This window comes from Ruditapes philippinarum, unplaced genomic scaffold, assembly GCF_026571515.1.
Source record: "Ruditapes philippinarum isolate M1 unplaced genomic scaffold, ASM2657151v2 ctg2946_1_1_1_1, whole genome shotgun sequence".
Classification (NCBI taxonomy): domain Eukaryota; kingdom Metazoa; phylum Mollusca; class Bivalvia; order Venerida; family Veneridae; genus Ruditapes; species Ruditapes philippinarum.
Window position 1 is genome coordinate 1 of NW_026856303.1, and position 6,782 is coordinate 6,782.

Here is a 6,782-nt window from a genome sequence, read left to right on the forward strand (position 1 = left end):
TGATAAAGATTTTGATGCGCCTACTGATGAGTTATTTTCTGAATTGAACTGGATGAAATTCTCTGATAGAGTGAATTATAAAAAGGCCATTTTAGTATACAAGTCCCTAAACAATCTTCTCCCTGATATATGCAAATCTTTTTACAAATACAGAAAATAAATCATTAAGATCATATGAACAAAAACTTCTTTTAGTCCCCAAACCAAGAATTGAATTCTGCAGAAAATCCCTATCATATTCAGGCTCAAAATTTTGGAACTCCCTCCCTTTAAACATAAGAAATTCTTCCAACTTACAAACATTCAAAACAAATTATCTTAAATGGTGGTTCTCTGGTGGCACCAAATAATCTAGCTATGTTTTAATATCACATATATACATGTATGTCTCATAAAATGTACAATTTCATACTTTCAAATGTTTGTATTCATTTTCTTATTGCATTTTTCAATTACTAAACTTTTCTTTGTTGTATAACTTGTATACATTTAGTTTTCTTTCTTTGTTTATATAAGTCTTTGTTTGTAACTGTATATATGTACATTTTTGATAGAGGCTCATAGGGAAGACTGGGCTTGCCTAACTATGTTGCCTCTTTAAATAAAGTCTTTATTATTATTATTATTATTATTATTATTATAATATGTTGATATATAATAGAATAATAGATAACGACAGATTAGGGAAATGTCCAATTTATATAATGCATTACGGTTTATTTTAATAAAGGTATAAATTACTTCACTGTAACAAATTAGTGATATTACCAATGAAGTATTAAATTTATTTACCTAATTTTCAAAAAATAGATATATTTAACTATTTATATTAAAAAGAACTCAATCTAATAAAAAAAAATACATCTATGCATATTTGGCATTTTTTGACTAGAACTTTGATGTTGGTAATTACAAAATATGATATTCAAAAATACATTTTCAAAATATTCTTTCAAAGACTATCATAAAAGTATAAAGTATTTATTCATGGAATTAAATTTAGAATGACTTGACACAAGATGATACAGCCGGATGGCACACTGATTTATCACCTTTAATGTCTTTGACTTTTATTGTTACCACTTGATAAGCCAACTGATTGAATTATCTTGAGTGATCTTAATTATCACTCTTTGAAGTTAAGTTAATCACTTGAACAATCAAGTTGTAACAACATTAGGGGTGTCACGGTTAGAAAAAATACTATCCGTTTAAACGGCGACCAAATAACCGTGTAAAAGTTAAACGACTGTACTAATAAAATCCTTCGATTTTTACCATTTTCAGATTCTTTGTTTCTTCATGACAAAATTCGACATTTCGTTCTTATTTTGTTATACTCAAAAATTACATATCCGATATATACATGTATAACTATTAATAATAATAATAACTATTTTCCTTCAGCGTCATAACATACTCAATCAGATCAGAAAAAATACATTGTTGAGACCAAAAAAGAGAGAAAAGAAATGCATTTTCTTGTTATAAATCACAAAGATAATAATTAAAACCAATTCAAAACCTTTTCGCCTAAAGCGAGATTCTGCCCCAGAACGAAAATATCTCAGAATCAAGCTTTGGCACGTCAATATATTTTGACTAGAGATCCTTATGCAGTGAATGTCTCTTCAAACATGAAGTATGGTATAAAACAATCTTCTACCAAATCATTCTGTTTGCATACAATATAATCACCTCGTTTGGATTGTCATAGTAGATGCCCAGACATTTGTAGTCAGGCGCAACACAGCAAACTTCTGTAAACAAGCCTCCAGCATTTTTATAAGGTCCTTGCTCAAATTTGTAGGCAACCACAGCCTGTCCTATTGGTGGGGTACCTGCTCCAACATCTATTGTATATAAAACACCACTGATATAGAGAAAACCAGCTATGGTCGAGCAGAGGAGCACAAATAACAGGATGATTCCCGCCACTATCAGTGTAATGTCCTCCATTTTATTTACATGGTTTGCTTGATTTGCACAGAGATGCGCTGTAGATCACTGTTCAGTTGTTTTGACCTATTAGAATAATCGAATTATGTTCAGTATACACGCACCAATAAATTTTAGTTAACTATACATCATCGATAAGAATATGTTCTACCTGTACTGTATGGTTATTTTATTTTGCGTCATCTAATATTGGACTTATTCTTTTTCTTCTTGTTTTTTTCAAAGGGGAAAACGCATACGGCGAGTCTACAGTTTATTGAAAATGAAAAACCCATACTGTAGTGCAGGGCCTTATATCATTTCTGCATAAGGGTTACACACAATTTCAAACAAAAACCAATTATAAAAGGACTTCAAACTGCATAAAAATATATTCTTAATAACTTACAATGTTTTAACCAAGACGTGAATTATGCAATTTGAAATAAATATTAGCAACATACTCATTAAAAATGACTGAGACTACACAATCAAACATCAAGCATATTATATACTTTGAATAACTGGATTGGTCAGGCGGCAAGTGCCAAACAGATTGGCACGCGAACGTTTGTTCATTCAGCCGGGACGTTTAAATATCATGATATAGTTAATCAGTTACGCCACGGATTTATATATTGTAATATAAATCCGTGGTTACGCTTATTAAAATGGTAATTTATGTAACTTTTAAATATACCGATCAATGTTTATGGATTTTGAGAAGAGAAAAATTGTGTGACGTGCATTATTAGAAATAACATGCATTACGAAGTAGCGGATAAAATTGTGTGTTATATCTTTTCCAAACAACCCATCTTAACTTCTCAAGATTTTGAAAAAAAATAATTGATTATTTAAAATCTATTTATGTGACTTAAATTTTTCTGTTTGCATCACAGGCAAATTGGATAAAGGATATAATCAGGTATATTGAACACTAAAAATGCATTATCACCTGTTCTGATATTTTTTCTGAATGATAATTAATCTCGATTTCATGTTATATAATTTCTTTTGTTTTTAAATGAACTATTTCAACAGCAAATAAGTTGACTTTTCATTTGCTAATAGATATATTTCCACATCTTCTTTAAAAAAAATGATCTCAGTGTCAGGTCCGTGATCGTAAATTCTTAAACAAGTCTCTTTTCCATGCCTTTTTATGGCATTCTTCGCCACAAAGTCATCTTTTCTATATTTGTTGAAAGCTATTTTATATAATTTTCTACCGTTTACCTTGAACTAAATTGGAATTGTCTATGAACTTTTACTATATTTCTATGTAGGGCGAAGCATTTTTTTTGCCCTACGCAGATTGCGCATGCGCGAGAAAATTCTAATTCTGGTCGATTTTTCATAGCAACGGACCGCGTCGTAAAAAGGTCAATACAACTACCTGATAAAACAAAGTTTTGTATAAAGAGTGTTAAACAATTTCTTTCGGATCTTGAGTTTAACTATTCCTTTAATATATTTAGTAAGCTATTAACAGTAGAACTAATTAATTAACAGTAAAACTAATACAGCTATATTTTAACATGCCAAATATATACTTTAGAGCCTGTATATATAATTTCTGAGGAGACGACACTTATCAATATACAGTTTGACAACAATTTTAATTCCAAAAAAAATAATTTTGAATTTCATATTGAAATCACACTGGCTCCTATCATTTTCCGGCCCCTAGCAGTTTTCCGGCCCTTTATTATTTTCATCCAGTACAGTATAGTCTACTTTTACCAGTAGGGCATCTATGTTACTTCATCAAATCAGAGAAACATCTGTTTTCTATGCAACACAGCAGTTGAAATAGTACAACGATTTATATATTTAGAAGTTAAGTTACCTTACAGAACTTGCGACATTCAAAAATGGAGAATACCTGCATGGGTAATTCTAGTTGAATACCCATGCACAATAACTGAGACCTCATTCCAGGAAAATCGATAGTTTTGAACAATATATTTGCAGACGACAAGGAAAAGGTTGGGAAGTTCTATTTCTGGTGTGTCATTCAGGTCTATATTCTAATTAAAAAGTAAAATAAAAGAGCAACATTGAAGGTTATGCTGAACAGGCATATAACTTTGTTCTGTCAAAGTTTTGTACTCTACCGTAGACAGATTTTTATTCAATTTGTTGAAAGGTGCCATTTGGGACAGAAAACTGCTAGGAAACCGATAGAGTTCAAAGTTACGCCAGCTAAAATGATGACAACCTATAATTTAAATGCCATCCACAGCTATGTAAATAAGAATAAAAACAAATTAAGAGGAAATTGCAGACACCATTTAATAATTGAGTCTGCTCAAGAGAAACAATGGCAATAAATGGTGAAGTAGAATCCAACGCAGAGATGTACAAAGGACAGGGTCAGGACAAAACACACCAGGGCATCTATGCACATGGTCTATGTATAGATATTGAAGCTAGCATACTGGACAGAACATATTGCTATTTTGGTGAGGTGAACAAAAGCCCATATGGAAATGAACAGATAAATAAAAATAATAATGATGTAATTTTAGCTAGAAAAAATAAAACCCACAGCAACTAGAAATTCAAACAAATATATCTTTGAAAATGGTTGAATTTAATTTATGGTAATTTATGACAAAAATAAAACCCACAGCAACTAGAAATTCAAACAAATATATCTTTGAAAATGGTTGAATTTAATTTATGGTAAATTATGCAAATGTAAAATGGTTAAATCATACTAAATTGTATTATATAAATAAGACAAGAAGCAGCGTGTTTAAGCTAGATGAGCATTTGCATTTGTTCATGTGCGGCATGTGAGAAACTTTAGTCCATTGTGCGTAGTCAACCATCAAATTTGCTTTCAGTATCATTTCTTAAAGATATGCCTGCATAGTCATTTGGGATGAAAGTGTACAGGGAGGGATAGTCCTTTAATCGTCATCTACAGATTTTATTTGAACATTGAATATGGTATGAAGGCGAATATAACAATATCATGAAAATGCGCAATCTCGAATTTATTGATCATGACTACAAGTTTTTGAATGAATTTAGAGATATATGAAGGGTGTAAACAAGCCTGTGAAATAACTATGCATAATATTAACATAGACAGATAAAGTTTAAAATATTGTCATGAATTCAAAGGAACGTGTTTCTGTGCTGTTTGATACATGTACAGGTATGCGTCTGTGCGTCTGTTTGGTAGCTCCTTGCAATATCGTTGTACATTTAATTTTGGGGATGATTTTAGTTTAATAAATATTTGCTCGTTACTGGGCGATGGTCTGTTGCACTCCACATGGAAGTTCAGCAAGACTATTGTCCCTAACAGTGTTTTCTTTTATGGCAATATTAGCGCCGATCATAACCAATACGATGAGCTTCAAACTGTCTAAAGAATAACATATGCGTGCAGTTTCTACAGGATGTCTTACAAGTACATACCCTGAGTGCCAACAATCTTTCTGAACATTTATCAACTTGGAATATTACCAAAATGTCTAGACTTAAATGTGATAGAAGCTATACAGGGTGAAATGAACCACCTCAAAAAAAGTTTGTGTGCGGGGCCACATGCCATCCCCTACGTATATTCGAAAATTGTCCAACAGTGAATAAATCTACCCCAATATTATGAAAAGATTTGATCACAAACATTAGACAACGCTACCAGGTTGTAATTAGCAGTCATGGTGATTGGTGGGGATATAATAATTTTCAATGATACAGTTATTTTGCGATATTGGCTTATAACGCACTTTCACATTTATTGGGCAGGTTAATAAATTTATGTTTCTTATGATGTTTAATAAATGAAATATCATATCATGTCTCTCAACTGTATAAATTGAAAATTTGAGCATGATCGTATCAAAATTGACACACATATGAGACCATTTAATACATGCAAACTTATAAGATTTGTTAAGTGTATATATCCACATATATCACTCCAAAACCCAAATAACACATATTAGTTCATTGAAATGTATCGATATATTTATTTAGAATGTTGAAAAGTTATATGAAAATTTTTGTTTTAATAATTCATTCTATTGGATTGCAATATGGGGACCACATGACCTTTTTGTGGTACATGGAGGGGCACGTGGTTTGTAAGCTCATCATTCTTATAGCATACGTTATAGCACCCCAAAAAAAACAACAACAGAAAACAAAACAAAACAACAACAACAAAAAACAAACAAAAACAAAAAACGGATAAAAATCTATGGCCAAACTCTATGTACTTATTTTATTTGGTTGAACATACGTGACATTCTTTTTCTTTGAAAACACGAGACTATTTTAAGGCCATGTATTTATAATTATTGAATGTTATTAAACTATTAGAAAGTAGAGAAAAACAGAATTCCTAAAGAACGCCCAGGAAAACAAAATTGAAAATGTTGCAGGCTTAAAGTGATTGAAAACTGATTCATTTAAATTATCAAAACGGTCTGTTATCATAAAAGTGTCACGGTTCAGAACTGTTCACTATTTAGGGGAGAAGATGTGTAAGCGGCCGGATAGCTCAGTCGGTAGAGCCGCGGTACGGTATTCCGTTGGTCCCGAGTTCGAGTCCCGGTCAGGCTGCACATTTTTCTCACCCTGTGACATTTGGCGCCCAACGGGGGACGTGACTGATATAGCTCAGAGTTTAATTTACATTGCTCTGTAACTCTGTGAAATTCGAGGACGAATTTCAATATAGCAGGGGAGTATGTCACGGTTCAGAACTGTTCACTATTTAGGGGAGAAGATGTGTAAGCGGCCGGATAGCTCAGTCGGTAGAGCCGCGGTACGGTATTCCGTTGGTCCCGGGTTCGATTCCCGGTCAGGCTGCACAT

The 6,782-nt window shown here is 32.3% G+C and overlaps 1 non-coding gene across 1 annotated transcript; it reads left to right on the forward strand.

Moving 5' to 3' along the window:
• Positions 1-6,704: 6,704 nt before the first annotated feature.
• Trnat-ggu (transfer RNA threonine (anticodon GGU)) lies at positions 6,705-6,777 on the forward strand. Its single transcript has one exon. It is a non-coding gene; the product is annotated as a tRNA-Thr (tRNA).
• The last annotated feature ends 5 nt before the right edge of the window (positions 6,778-6,782 follow it).